Below are 16,219 nucleotides of genomic sequence, written 5' to 3'. Positions count from 1 at the left end.
AACAGAATGTCAGAAATAAAATGCCTGGGGGTAATGAGAACGGTCGCGCTAGCGCGACCGTCCTCATTACCCACAGGATTTTCAGTTTTACCCCATTTGGGGTAATTTACCCCTGTTCCCCGACCACTGCACTAGATTGTCAAACCATCAAAAATGGAACAATTTGTAATCCGGAACTCTATCAAGCAGTCCTAGGAGGTCTGTGATGCAGTATTTATCACATACTGTGGCCAGATATTACCGATTCAGTCAACATTTTAAACATTAGCACATTACAACCTACAAAAAGCACTGGTTAGGAATTAAAAGGATATTGAAAGGGAACCATGGATTTTCAGGATTGCATTTACCACCAACAAGTGAACTGGAATTGAAATGCTTTGTAGATAGTATTTGGGCTGATGACGTACAAGATGGAAAGTCAATGTCAGGATTTGCAAACATGCTAACTAGTTGAAAATCTAGAAAACAGACTTCAGATGCCATTTCCACAGCTTCAGCCCAATTCATAGCATTATAAGAATTGTGTTCAGAGATGATGTGGTATATCTGGTTAGTAAAGGATTTGAATATTGAAATGAAAAAAGTTGTACCAATATTTGAAGATAACACAATATGTATACAAATGGCAACCGATGCGAGTAATAATCAGAAAGAAGCATGTTGACATAAAATAATGTAATGTCAGGGAAGCAGGAAAGAAAATGCAATAGACATAATTTATTGTCCCCCGGAAAATAATTTATTTATTTACTTGATTTGATTTGTCAATTGCTTACAAAATAATAGGTATAAGTATAAACATGAGTAAGAATAGAGAAAACCAGTACAATTAAATGGGGACAATAGGACAGGGATGGGAGGCATGATGGTGCACTTATGCACGCCCCTTACAGACCTCTTAGGAATGGGGTGAGGTCAATAGTGGATAGTGGACCTCATGACAAAACCATTAAGTATACAAAAAACACAAAGATCTTGTATAACAATTTGATTTCAATGCTGTCCAGCTATAAATTGGAAGGGTGTTAAGATATTAAATGTAGTAGCTGGAACAGTAAAATTGTAGAATGGGCAAGAACAGGCAGTTCTAAGTTGATTGGTTGGAGAGTGCTTGGTCCTGCATGAGGCAATCTATGCTATGACTGGTTGTAGGTGTAAAGGGGGAGTTTCACATTTTTCCCGCTTTTTTCCTTCTGTGTACTGTTTCCTAACTGGATTTACCTCAGGATGTTTCTGTGTTCCTGATCATCTTGTTTGCTGTAAATATGTCAAATGTATTCATTTATATAAAACTATAAATTTACCTCAGTGTCTGTTCTGTACAAAGAATTAACATACTTGCAAACCCGCGCTGCGATTGGCTAAAGCGCGCGGCAACCGGATTGGTCGGGCAAGCCGCCCGGATTGGTCCGTTAAGAATCTCCCGCTATTGGTCGAGCCAAGAGCGGGAGATTCGAAACGATGTCATTGGCCGCGGGCCGCCGCGGCTTGGAAATAAAAGCCGGGGTTTTTCCTTCCTTTTCCCCAAGCATGTACTGGAGCACAATAAAGAGCTGAACCTTGTCACTGACTCCGAGCTTCCTTCCTGCGCCGGACACGACACTGGCGACGAAGGTGGGATTCAAGAAGGAACCACCAAGCACGTGTCCGGAGGAAGACAAAGACCAACACGATGGCCGGCCTCACTCCGCCCGCACAATTCAACCCGACTACCGAGGACTGGGAATCGTACGCTGATCGTTTCCAGATGTACCTCGAGAGTAACAACTTGAAGGATGCCAACGGAAACAAGAAAAGGGCTGTTTTCCTGACACACTGCGGGCCCGCAGTGTTCAAAATGGCGAAAGCCCTCGCCAAACCCGCCGACGTAAAGACGATGGACTGGGCCGACCTTGCGCCATTGCTAAAAAACCACTACGCTCCTACCGTGCCCATCCTCATCCGACGAGACGAATTCTACCGGCGAAATCAGCGGCAAGACGAGAGCATAAACGACTTCATAGCCGCTCTAAGGGACCTCGGGGGTTTGTGCGAATTCCATGAACTAGACGACGTCCTCCGAGACCGCGTGGTCCTAGGTCTCCGGGACCAGGCGCTGAAAAGCCGTCTAATGGCAAAGGGGGACATCAGTCTCGATGTCGCCCTGGCAGAAGCGTCCGCCGCCGAAGCCACCAAGAAATCGGCAGCTCGACTACGGAAAGCGGAGAACGGGGACCGCACCGACAACCCCGAGGCTAACCGCCGAGAAACCGCCACACACCATGGCGACCTGGACTCCGCCTCGGACACCCCAGACGAAGGAGAAGAAGAAGACGTCCATCGGCTCCAGACACGACGAGACCAACGAGGTCGTAAGTCGGGGACCCAGTGTGCGGGGTGCGGGGGCAACCACTACCGAGCAGACTGCCGTTTTTTCGACGCAACCTGTCGGAATTGCAACAAGAGGGGCCACATCGCCCGAGTCTGCCGGTTTCGGAAAAATTACAGCCCCCGACGCCGTGAGCCGAGCAACCGGCAGCGAGACAACACCTCCCCCAGGAATCGAGAGCACCAACCCGACACTCGTTGGAATAGGGACAGCCGGGGCCGACGAAACGGGGGAGACCAACAGAGGGAGGAAACCCACCAGACACTCACAATTGTACGCCGAGACCAACGATACCCGTAAGGTCTACGTGGAAGTAAGCATCGAGGGCGAACCTTGCCGCATGGAGGTGGACTCCGGGTCCTACCTTTCCATGATCGCCTGGGAAGAAATCAAGCGACTAGTACCAAATCTCCACAAGGCTGAGCTAAAGAACCAAAGATTGATAGTCAAGGACTACCAAGGGAACTGCATCCCCGTCATCGGGACCGGACAGTTCAACGTAGCTTTCAAGGACCGCACCGCAAAACTTCCCATCACAATAGTGGACCGGAACCGACCAAGCCTCCTGGGACTCCAATGGTTCGCACCATTGGGCATCGGGGTCACCGGGATAAACCGCACTGAGGAAACCGACTGGGAACAGCAGCTGGCTAAGGACTTCCAGGAAGTATTCGACGGCACCTTAGGCAAGTACCGGGGACCCCCTATCTCTTTCAGTCTAGACCCAAACGTCAACCCCATCCGCCTAAAGCCGAGGCGGGTGCCTTTCGCGCTTCGGGGGAAAATAGACGAGCAGCTTGACAAGCTCGTCAAACAGGGGGTTCTGCAGCCAATTGATCACGCCCGGTGGGAGACCCCAATAGTCACCCCAGTTAAGCCAGACGGGTCAATAAGGATTTGTGGGGACTATAAGGCCACCCTCAACTGCGCCCTGCAACAAAGCGCATACCCCGTCCCAGTCGTGCAACATCTACTTCACTCACTGGGGGGGGGGCAAAGTCTTCGCGAAGCTCGACCTGGCACAAGCCTATCAGCAGCTGCCGGTCGATGACGAAACCGCCGAAGCACAGACTATTGTCACCCACCGGGGGGCGTTTCGTTGTAACCGACTCCAGTTTGGAGTCAGCGTGGCCCCGGGGATTTTTCAAAGCCTCATGGAGAGACTCCTACAAGGAATAAAAGGGGTGGTCCCTTACTTCGATGACGTACTAGTATCAGCAACCAACCGGGAAGAACTAGAGGGTCGCCTAAGGGAAGTACTAGAGAAATTCAAAGGGGCCGGGTTAAAAGTGAAAAGGGAAAAATGCCAACTTTACACAGAGAAAGTCGAGTTTCTGGGATACCTCCTAGACCGACATGGCATCCACCCGACCAGGGACAAAGTAAAAGCCATCAAGGAAGCCCCGACCCCCAAAAACAAGACAGAGTTACAGGCATTTCTGGGACTACTCAATTTTTATAACGTGTTCTTACCCCAAAAGGCAACCGCGGCGGAGCCTTTGCATAGGCTACTGGATAAAACAACAAAATGGTCCTGGGGGACGCGTGAGGAAACCGCATTCAGGAAAACAAAAGACCTGCTAACCTCGGACGCCGTCCTCATACAATACAACGAGACTCTACCCCTTACCGTCACATGCGACGCCTCACCTTTTGGGCGTCGGTGCCGTCCTCAGCCATACCCTAACGGACGGAAAAGAAGCACCCATTGCATTTTTCTCAAGAACACTTAGCAAGCCAGAAAGAAACTACAGCCAACTAGACAAGGAAGCCCTTGCCATCGTCGCAGCCGTAAAGAAATTCCACGAGTATCTTTACGGCCGTCGATTCACAATTATCACAGATCACAAACCGTTGCTAGGAATCCTGGCGGGAAACAGGGCCACACCGAACATCATATCCCCCAGGATGACAAGGTGGTCCGAATTCCTCGCCGCTTACGACTACCGGCTCACTCACCGCCCCGGTAAGACAATCACCCATGCAGACGCACTAAGCCGTTCACCATTACCCGACCTCGACGACGACCCAGCACCCACGACGACCACCCTCAGCATAGAGGCGCTACCCGATCTGCCCATAACCGCGTCAGACATTGCCCGAGAAACAAATAAAGACAAACGTCTGGCGCAGGTATTGCACTGGGTAGAGAAAGGGTGGCCAGAAAAAGACAACGACGAATCGTTCAAACCCTTCAGAAACAGGCAAACCGAACTATCTCTACAGAAAGGTTGTTTGTTATGGGGGGACAGGGTGGTCGTACCAGAGAAGTTGCAAAGGAAAGTGTTAAAACTTCTGCATGATGGGCACCCAGGCATCGTACGAACAAAAGCCTTGGCCAGAAGTTACGCGTGGTGGCCAGGCATAGACAAAGAAATTGAAGGGTGGGTGGCCAGGTGTTCACGCTGCCAAGAAACCAGACCAAATCCCCCTGCCGCGCCAATATTAGAATGGGAGACCCCCAGGGGACCATGGTCTAGAGTACATATAGATTTTGCCGGTCCCACTAGGGGACACACATTCCTCATCACGGTGGACGCTTACTCCAATTGGCTGGAGGTAAGCGACATGAAAACCACCACAACTGAAGCCGTCACCAGGGTACTAAATAAACTGTTCGCGACCCACGGCCTTCCTGATGTCGTCGTGTCGGACAACGGGCCCCAATTCACCTCGCTGGAATTCGAAAAATTCCTAGCAGAAAAGGGCATACGACACGCCTTGACAGCGATGGCTCATCCGGCGGCCAACGGTAGGGCAGAACGGATGGTCCAATTCACAAAGAAAACCATCCAGAAAATCGAGCACGGGAATATACAGGAAAAAATAAATAAACTGCTTCTAATACAACATATAACCCCTAACACGACAACAAACAAAAGCCCGGCAGAATTACTGATGGGGAGGAAACTAAGGTCCCCACTTGACAGACTGCACCCCACATACAACCCGGAGAAGCCCCCGGACTCATCAAGCAAACACCGGGCATTTAAACCAGGCGATGCAGTCTCACGCAAAAACCTTACCGGAGACCCACTATGGGTACCGGCAACTATAACCCAAATAACAGGTCCCCATTCATACAGACTACAAACAACGGACGGACAAGCATGGAAACGCCACATAGATCAGTTAAGATCTCGAATAAAAAACACAACCGACACGCAAGCAAACACAGACAACCCCATTAACACTAACCAAGGGGGGAGGGAAAAAACAGGGGACCAAGAAAGAATAGAACACAACCAACTATACTCACCAGATATCAGCCAACTCGAAGCCGCACCAAGGAAAAGCAGCCAAGCCAGCTCGACCAGCCCGGAAAGACCAAGCGGGAGCGGCAAAAACCGCAGCTTGACCAACCCGGGTAGACCGGGAGGGAGCTGCAGCAGCAGGCCCACACTCCAGACGATTCCATCAAATAGACTGAGAGCAACAAAAACCCCGACCGAACAGGCCGGGAACCAGGAAACAACTGACCTGCGCAGGTCCAGTAGACAAATGTACGGAGCCCCGCCTACTTACGGGACTACGTTGCGTAGGAACGAACCAAGAGGGGAGGGGTGTTCTGTACAAAGAATTAACATACTTGCAAACCCCGCGCTGCGATTGGCTAAAGCGCGCGGCAACCGGATTGGTCGGGCAAGCCGCCCGGATTGGTCCGTTAAGAATCTCCCGCTATTGGTCGAGCCAAGAGCGGGAGATTCGAAACGATGTCATTGGCCGCGGGCCGCCGCGGCTTGGAAATAAAAGCCGGGGTTTTTCCTTCCTTTTCCCCAAGCATGTACTGGAGCACAATAAAGAGCTGAACCTTGTCACTGACTCCGAGCTTCCTTCCTGCACCGGACACGACAGTGTCTCTAATTTGATTTGGAAACTTGCTGCATAATTCCCTGACAGAGAACTGTCTCCATTACACCCACACAAAAAAGCCACTTGCAGTAGATGTCATTTGCTGGAAACATCACCGGGAGGGAGATAATTGTTCTTATTTGTAGCTGGTCCATTAGCCAGAAAGATGTAAAGGATCGTGGTAAGAAAAAAAACATATCTGCTCTGGGAGGTCCCCTTCCTCTGGGACTGATGGAGGAGTTTGGGATTATGAGAGCACACAAATGAATGGCTTTGTGAGCCTGAGCTCTTCCCAAGAAGCTCCCACAGGGAGCACAGTCGCTTTTTAAAAGACCCCTCAACATGGTTTGGAAACTGCAGGTTTGTTTGGAGAAGGCTGAAGCGAATGTGGCTCCTCCTACAGATTTGGAATTAATAGACTCGATTCATGATGAACTGAACTTTCATAAGAAGACTGGAGAATGGACCTATCCATGTCTAACTGGAAAACAATTTGGAAAATGGATCGACCAAGAGGTTTTAGGATTTGGAGGAATAAGACACAACTGTTCTCTTCATTGCTCTCAACTTAAATTTTAAGAAAAACTTTTATTAATAAGAATCAAACAAAGGTATTTCATCCCGGACAAATCAAAGAGAATGATTCTAGTGATTTATGGTAAATAAGAAGCCATTCTAAATTTGATACAAATTAAACGGAATAGTAGATTGTTAACAAGGTGATTTGATGTTTAACTTGGTTGTTGGTTCACCTGTTAATTACAATGCCTTTATAGATCATAGATTAATGTTGAATTGGTTGTCAACAGAGGTAGAATTTTATAAATTTTGGGCCTGCTTCAGAAGGGGAGGAAACTAATATTGCTTCAATATACTTATGAATATTCTAGTGGGGGGATAATAAAAGTAAATCTGTTTTTCTCTTTTTTAATTTTTCCTTTTTATATGTTTTTCTATTATTGTTTTGATTTTGAAAAAAATTCTATTTGTTTTTGGAGTTTGAACTGTATATTAATATTTTGAATAAAATAACCTTTTGAAAAAATCCCTTAACCACAACTACGTTTATGGCGCTACTGTGGACCTATTTTCGAAACTACCTCTAAATTTATAGAATCATAGCAACATGGGATTGGTTGTATCATGGTGACCAGAACCGGACACAATATTCTAGATCTACTGTCACCAGTACAGTGTAATGCAACTCTTATCACTGATTCTTGTCTTGACACTATGCCTCTGTTGATGCAGCCTGGGACTATGTTGGCTTTTATCAGACGGGCCGGCAGCGCTATATAGCACTAAACTGGCACAAGTGGTACTTAGCATATGGCCCAGGGATACCTGGCCTGCCCTTTTGGAGATTTCTCAGCAGCCATCATTTTCGGTGCACCCACAATTCCTTTACACAGTCTACAAACAGTCTACTGTAAACTGAATACTTTGTCCTAGTGACAATGACCCAGAAGCAGCCACCATTTTGATAGAGGCAGGCATGACAAAATGGCAGCTACTTCCACAAGTCTGCCACATGACCAGGCATGAATCCCAGGCACACTCAAAATAACAGCTGCTTCCATGAGAGTCATTGTCGCGTCGAGCGACCGGTCCGTTGATTCTATTCTCCAGTCTGTTGCTGAATTCCCTTCAAGAAATAATTTAGCGGGACCCTCGCGAGGGTGAGTGCCAAGGCACAAAGAAAAAGACACAAAACAAACAGTTTCTTTAGGTGAGGAAACACATCGCGCCTGGGGCAGATGGAATGGTCCCGGCCCCGATTGCTTTGTGCTGTCCTCTTTTATTGTGCTGTTTTCAAGACGGGGGTGCGGGGTGATTGCAGGAAACAAAGAAGTTATAGCGTTAATCATTAAAACCAAGGTACGTGACACAAAGAGCAGACTACATGACTGATAGTTTTCGGGTAGACATGTCCTAATACCAAATACACAGTTTCTAGCTGACACAGACTTTAGTAGTTAATCCTGTCAATTCAGTGGAATTTGCCCTGAGTGGTGTACGTGCTGGGCAAGATTTGTTCTATGGCAAAATAGCTAAGGCAGAATAGCCACAATTCTTCCTTTTCTTTATTTTTGTGCTCATGATTCTAGGTAGAGTCCTTTCTCCTCCCGAGTAGTCCCATAAGGTGGCAACAAACCCTTCGGTTTGTTGATGCCTTGCAGAACCAACTCATACGAGGAAAAGTCCTCATCCCCCAAATCGTGGCTGGGCAGAGTTAACAAAATTTCTTTGGGAGAAAAGGAGTTAGTAGTGTCTACTTCCTCCTCTGACTCTAGGTCAGAGGACCATTCCAGCAAGGGTTTTTTGGCAAGATCTTTTGATGCCATGATAGATGTGAGAAAGCTAACCGATTTTTGAGTATTGTTAACTTCATTATCAAGTGTATTCAAACGATTTTTCAAAAAGGTAAGTAAGCGTCCCAGTACACATGGACCAATAGTACAGGCAAGAAGCAATAACACAAGAGGACCTATTAGGGCAGACAATAGGCAGGTTAACCAGGGAGAAAAATTAAACATGCCTTGATACCATGGCTGACCTTGTTGTCGTTCATTCTCTCTATCCTTCAATCGTTTACGTAATTCAGCCATGGAATCTTTGACAACTCCTGAATGATCAGCATAAAAACAACATTCTTCCTTTATTGCTACACATAATCCCCCTTTGTTTAAAAATAACAAATCTAGACCTCTTCTGTTCTGAAGGGTCACTTCAGCTAGAGATGAGAGAGAAGTTTGGAGAGCAGAAATTGAAGTCTCTATGCGTTTGAGATCTTCATCTATTTGTAAACTGAGGGTTGCTAACTGTTGATGACCAACAGCTAGAGCCGCTACTCCAGTGGCTGCACCAGCGGCTCCAAGACCCAGCAATACAGATAGTGTTACAGCTGTTATGACTTCTCGTTTCTGACGAAGGGGGAATTGTGGAGGTTCAAGTTCATTAACAAGTTCTGGCCCTGGATAAAAAGTGATCTTTGGGAGCAATTTTACCTGAATGCAAAAGGATCCCTGAGCAATAAGAACATCACCATGGGCACAAGCGGTGGCTCCTGTGGAGCAGGCCCATACAGAATTATTACCTGGGATAAAGAATTGGCCCTTGAGGCGAGCCGTGATATTACCATTGGAGGTGGTGTACAGGGGACCGTAGCCTCCAATGTTAAGGTTTGATCTTTCTTTTGGTAGGTATACATTACAGTGATACCCAGATGAAACATTCTGACAATATTGGGAGTAATTGGCAGGGATGTGTCCTAGGCAACATCCTCGACCGACTATGTCAGTGATAGTGATGGAGGAAGTGTTCCATCGGCATTGTGTGTCACTGGTGGAGTTACTAATGGGTTCATTGGAAGCTACTGCATCGTAAAATGGTGGCAAATCAGATAAGCAAAGCCAACATTGATCAGTTTTGGATGAATCATTAAGTGTAGTTGCTAGCAATGTGAAAGAAGAATTGACCAACTGTACTAATGGATTCACCTGGATATTGGGTTTTTGTAGAAAGATTGATTTCAAATTGGGATTGGGACCAACATCGTAAGTGGACATGGATATCGAGAGGCGAATTGTAAAAACATTCCCTTCATCTCCTTGACCATCCCACTGACGCCCTCCCCAAGTAAACCCAACCATCCATTGTTTTTTTGCAAGTGTCTTTCCTTGTGCAGTAAAAGTGATTATGAGTGGATTCATTCTCTGTCCGCAACAAGGCCATGGAGAGCAGGGATGCTGTGCTTGGGCACGGGTAATATGGATATAGTCATTTTTGGTAGGTGCTTCCCACCATATATGACCTGTGGATACACAACTCCATTTTTTACAATATCTGTCAACTACCCCACCGCAGGCGGAACGAGAAGTGCCAGTACTGTGGGCAGGGCAAAAATATAGTCTATAGTTGTCAGCAGGTGCTGGAGAGCAGGAGCCTTGCTTGTCCCATGTATCAGCTTGCAATTTTTTGTCTGCGAATTTTTCGACTCCTGTTCCCATTTCAGCAAAATCCATGAAAAGCGGAGGAAACCATGGCCATCGAGTATAGTTAGTGGTGGTATTTAAAATTTTTCCTTGAAAGTCCAGGATAGTCCAGGTATAAGTTTGAGGTTGATGTTCATTTGTAGAAGATGATTGTATACTTCGAGGAGTGCGACGATAGCCAAATCGTGGAATAGCATGAGACGCAGGCTGCTGGAACAAGGTAAGAGTCAATTGAGAGGAAGTGGCGAACCCCTTGACCATTTTTGTAATTTCACATTGGTATTGTCCAAAGTCACTGGGTTGAACTTTCCATAGGACTAATGTAGTGGCATGAAAATAAGAAGTAATAGAATAGTGAGTGTCCTCTGCAAGCAGTGTGTCATTACGGAACCAGCGCCAAAAGGTGCCCTTCTTCTTAGTTGGAGAGCGTTGCAAACATTCCATGGCGTTAGAGATGGAGCTGTCACCGATGACGGCAGGATACCGAAGATGGCGAGCTCGAATGAGAGCCGTAGTCTTGCGATGAGTGTCGTCATAGATGAGGTGGCGTCTTCGCGCGACAGGTGGTTTGTAGCGATCAGGAATCCAGGAAGATGGATGATGCCATATGCAGGTGGTGACATCACAAGGTGGAAAGCAGCAATGAAGATGCCATCGTAGTTTGTCCCCAGGAAAAGGTGGCTCAGAATTAGCTAGAGAGGGCAATGTAAGGAAAACGGAGGATAGTGGAGGAGATGCCACTGAAGGAGTGGAAAGCAATAGAACAGTGTGATTGAAATAGGTGTGATTGTGGAAAAACCCCAAGCAAGAATAGGAACCTATAGTAAGCGGAGTGACATGTATAGTTAAAAAGATTAAACAAGGAGAATAGTAATAGTGAACAGTTATGTCAGAAGTAGGAGGAAGGAAACAACCGTTGTGTTGGAAAACATAATTACATGCAGGAAGGAGATTATCTTTAAAAACAAAGGTAACAGTGTCAGCAAGGAAAGCAAAAATAGCATCAGGAGATGCCCTAAATTGAGAAAAGACAGGAAGTATCAATATCAGAAGAAAGATTAGGGTCAGAGTCAGGTTTGCCATGGTAAGGTCTGACACAGCGAGCAGGAACCCAAAGCACTCGATCAGGAAGTTGGACAGCAGCGTAACCCTTTCCCCAGGTGATGAGCTGTGCAGGACCTTTCCACGCAGGATCTGGAAGCTGTCTGAAATAGACAAGAGGACGGGAAGAGGGAACTACTGGCTTGGTGAAGTGGCGGGAAGCCGCCGTGGCAGGAGGAGAGCCAGTAAGATTCAGAAAGTTAAGAGTGTAAAGACAAACATTTAAGATATTTTGCAACGTTGGGAGGTTCGGGGGGCCTGAGCCTTTTTTCCCCAAGTGCCGATCAAGGGCCTGTTTCAAAGTTTGGTTCGATCTCTCCACAATCGCTTGACCTTGGCTGTTGAAGGGTAAACCGAACTTATGGGTGATGGCCCATTTATGACAAAACTCAGCAAAGGGAGAGCTGACATAAGCAGGACCATTATCTGTTTTGAGAATTTTTGGACATCCCAACGTTACGAATGTTCGAATACAGTGATTAATAACATTTTTGGTAGCCTCTCCTCTTTGCAATGTTGCTATAATAAACCCTGAATAAGTATCTACTGATACATGAATGTATTTCCATGGAGCAAAGGGAGGATAATGAGTGATATCCATTTGCCACGTATCACAGGCTTGAGTACCCCTGGGATTAACACCTTCAGGGATACCTTTGGCCTGCAAGCTACATGTTGGACATTGTTGAATTATTGCCGTGGCTTCTTGATATGTAATTCCAAATTGTCGCACTAGGGCTTTCCTATTTTGATGAAAATAATCATGACTTTCCCCAGGTGAAGGCTGTTCGAGAAGGGGAGAGGAGGCCATAATTTTACAAGCCTCGTCTGCCATATGATTGCCTTCTGCTAGGAATCCAGGTAATTGCTGATGACTTCTGATATGGGCTACAAATAAGGGTTTCCCTCGTTTTTTCAACAGGGTCTGAAGCTGCAAAAAAAGTGTCATGAGAGAGGGAGGGGTAACAGGGGAGATATATGCATCGAAAATATGAGCAACCATCTGGGTAACATACATGCTATCAGATATTACATTTAAAGGTTGTTGTGAAAAAAGAGACAACGCCAATAGGAAGGCAGCTAATTCAGCTTGTTGTGCTGATGTTTGTGAAGTAGTTAAACGTTTATGCCATTGAGCATTTTTGTACCATGTACATGCTCCAATATTTTTTGAACCATCAGTAAATACAGTGAAGCCTTCCTTCAATGGCTGTTGGACAAAAGGTGATTGTAAAACAAAAGGAACTGTCCGCAACACCTGCAGTCATGAATCAGAGGGAAGGTGGCACGACACTTGGCCACACCAATCTTCCAACGCGTCCTGCAGGGTTGTGGAAGTCTGAAAAAGAGGTTCCCATTGAGTGATCTTAAAAGGAATATACAATGTAAAAATATCCATTCCCATCAGGGCTTTGGTTCTCTTACGCCCTTTTTCTATAAGAGAGGCCATTTGCGCTGCTCTAGTAAAAATAGATGTTTTTGGAGTGTGTGGTAGGTGTAGCCATTCCAAGATATGAAGATTTCTTGCATCTGATATTTGGACAATTATTGCAGTCAATAGTTGATGAGTGGAAAGGATAGCAAGAGAAGGTGGTGTGTCTGTGAGTGCACGGTTTACCCATCGGGTGGCTAGGGCTGTGTTTACTTGTTGTAAAGCCTCTAGGTGCTGATCTGAAAGATAGACCTTATCTGCTGGATTTTTCAATCCTACTAGTGCTTGAAAGAGTGGTGATAGCATATGTGTGGTTAGAGCAAGATATGGTCGAGCCCAGTTAATAACCCCCAAGCACTGCTGTAATTGGACCAGCGTGGTTGGCTGGGGAAGTGTGAGTGAAGGGATATGTGGAGATGCTGTGGAAGCTAAAACCTTGTGGCCTAAATATTGCATTGGGTAGTGAGACTGGATTTTTTCAGGTGCTATATGTAACCCTGCTTTTGCTAATGTGGTCAAGAGGATCGGGAAGGTTTTTTGGACCGTCCCCTTTGGCCCATCGGCAGCAATTAATATATCATCCATGTAATGATATACAAGAAAACTAGGAAATTGAGATCGATAAGGCCGCAGAGCCTCATTGACAAAAAATTGACACATAGTTGGTGAATTTAGCATACCTTGTGGAAGAACTTTCCATTGATACCGAGAGGTGGGTTTAGAGTTGTTAAGCTCTGGTACTGTAAAGGCAAAGATGATCCTATCTTTTTGTGCCAGAGGTATGGAAAAGAAACAGTCCTTTAAATCTATTATTATGAGATCAAATCCAGCTGGGATCAAATTAGGATTAGGCAGGCCACATTGCAGAGGTCCCATGGGCTGAAGAATGGTATTAATGGCTCTAAGATCATTAAGGAGGCGCCATTTGCCAGATTTCTTTTTAATGACAAAGACAGGGGTGTTGTAGGGACTGGTGGATGATTCAATATGTCCCTCTGTTAACTGTTGATGGACAAGAAGATGTAAAGCCTCCAATTTTTCTTTGGTGAGAGGCCATTGATCCACCCAAACAGGAAGAGAGGTTTTAAGAGTAAGGGATAAAGGAGAAATAGACATTTAGATAGAAAAACTATGGTAACTGAATATAAGCCTGAAATTGAGAGAGTAAATCACGTCCCCAGAGGTTACAATGTAGAGGAAGGATATAGGGTTTAAGATAAGCAGTTAAGGTAGAATGCTTAGTAGAAGCAGAGAGCCAATGAGAGCTGACCTTAGCAGCTTGGGCCCCACCTACGCCCTGCACTGAAGAAGCTTCTGTGAGAGACCAAGAAGAGGGCCATTCAGAGGAACGAATAACAGAAACGTCTGCACCGGTGTCAATCAGACCATCAAAAATGCGACCATTGAGTGTGACAGAAAGAGTGGGTTTTGAAGCTTGAACAGGCTGCTGTAATGCAAACAAGGAGAGGGGTTCAAAAAGAGGCAAAATTATAAGCGTAGCCACTACTGCCCCCTTTTTTAAAGTAAAGCAACGATCCCCTATTGCAGCCAAGGCAAGATTATTAAGAGCAGAAGAATCATATAAGTAAGGAGCAGCAACCACACCCTCTATGGTAAGGGAAGAATTGGGAATAAGTAAGACAGGTGTGGAAGGAGGCAGAGGTTTGAAAAGCGTTGTAGTTAAAGGAAGAGTGAAAACAGCGCCAGGATCATCATACACAAGATCCTCTAACAGCACAACAGGAAATGTCATGGCAGGTAATTCAGCCTTTGTGGTGGGGTTAGCTGAAGACCCCTCAATTAGTTTCCCGAAGGCTGAGCGAGAGGAAGATTAGAACGACATTGTGAAGCCCAATGATAGCCTTTCCGGCAGCGAGGACAGATGGTTTGTGGCTTAGATGAGGGAGGTGGACCTCTGGTTTGGCCACGAAGAGCGGCCCCACCCCCTGGCATACGACATTGATTTTTAAAATGTCCGGGCTTGCCACAGTTAAAACAATTGCCGTTGCGTGTTACAGCGAAAGCATCGGGAGGAGAAGTGGAGGCGGGATTAGGATCCGGTAATGAAGCAGTGATAGCAGTAGCAAGCGTATTCATTTTATGAGTGGTTGTTCCTACAATTCTACAGAGTTGTAAAAACTCAGCCAATGTCACGCTTGGCTTATTAGCGACTGGCTGTAGAATTTTTTGACAGTCATGATTTGCGTTGGAAAAAGCCAATTTTATAAGTAACTCTTGTTTGGCAGTAGAATTATCTATCTGTCGATCTAGGGCTGTCTGAAGGCGACTGATGGATGAAGCATATGGCTCATCAGGATTTTGCATAATTTTCAAAAATGCTTGGGTGGACTGCGAATCTGAATCATCCACTCGCTTTAAGGCATTCATAGCACACATATGAATAATGGCAAAACTGCGACGGGGGGAATTTTGTTGTTGTGCTAGAGTAGAGGATTGACCTTTTCCCATTAAATGATCTACAGTTACTCCAGCAGGCAAACCCCTACGAATTTCAGCCTCAACACCTTTTTCATATTCAGATTGCCACACAACATATTGCGCCGAGTCATAAGCATAGAGAAAAGCATTTTCCAGTCATAAAGTAACATAACAGTATTAGCGGTGACCAAAGAATCAAGTATTCCCCGAGTATAAGGAGAGTGTAATCCATAATTTGTAACTGCATCTTTTATATTTTTTAAAACTTTAAACTCAATGTTGCTGTGAACATTGCCTCCCGCTGCACCAGGGATAATAGTCATAGGATAAGCAGAAGGATCTTCTGTTTCTAAAGGCAGAGGTGATGACAGAAGATTAGTTATAATACCCCCCACAGGTTTCATCGGAGAAAGGTCAGGAAGAGAAGACGGAACGGAAGGAGGAGGGAAAGAAATGTCAGGATACGGTGGAGTTAAGGAAGAAATTGTGTCAAGATGAGCCGCAAGAGGCTTAGTAGTTTTTGAAGGAGAAGGGGAATCAGAGGAAACAGGGGAAAAAGAGGTTTCAGGAAGACTAGAAGGCGGATAAACAGTGGTTATAGCAGCCATTATCGCTCTCCAAGAAATGAGTATATCCATGGGAGCTCTAGGGATTTCGTGTAGATACTTCCCTAATCTTTCCCATAGAGAATGGCGGAGAGTTCCCGCAGAGGGATAGGCTGGACAATGTGCCTCTATGTAAATTATAAATTTATTTAAAGATTTCTTAGAAATAGGGTACACAGTGGTACCATTGATTTTTTGAAAGGAATTAGCCTTCTTCACCAAATCGTAAAGTTCGTCCCTATGTCCTGACGAAACCTTGGAAAGTGAGGAGCCCATTACTTACGTTCGTACGGAGCCTTTGCCAGGTGCGTAGAAATGGGAGTGAAGGCGATGCACCCCTAGACAGAAGTCACACCGTGAAACCAGAGAATAGAAGGATCCCGGACGAGCCCCCAGTTGTCGCGTCGAGCGACCGGTCCGTTGA

The 16,219-nt window shown here is 45.9% G+C and overlaps 1 protein-coding gene across 1 annotated transcript in view; it reads right to left on the bottom strand.

Annotated features, from left to right (window-relative positions):
* LOC113432379 (uncharacterized) overlaps positions 1–16,219 on the bottom strand; it is a 58,373-nt gene that overhangs the window by 14,625 nt on the left and 27,529 nt on the right. The gene's annotated exons all lie outside the window — the stretch shown is intronic.

The sequence above is a fragment of the Notechis scutatus genome, chromosome 2 (assembly GCF_049901735.1).
Source record: "Notechis scutatus isolate UNSWTSFEM ecotype Mainland chromosome 2, rNotScu1.2, whole genome shotgun sequence".
NCBI classification, from domain to species: Eukaryota; Metazoa; Chordata; class Lepidosauria; order Squamata; family Elapidae; genus Notechis; species Notechis scutatus.
The sequence above is the reverse complement of the archived record's forward strand: the minus strand, read 5'-3'. Positions and strand labels throughout refer to the sequence as shown.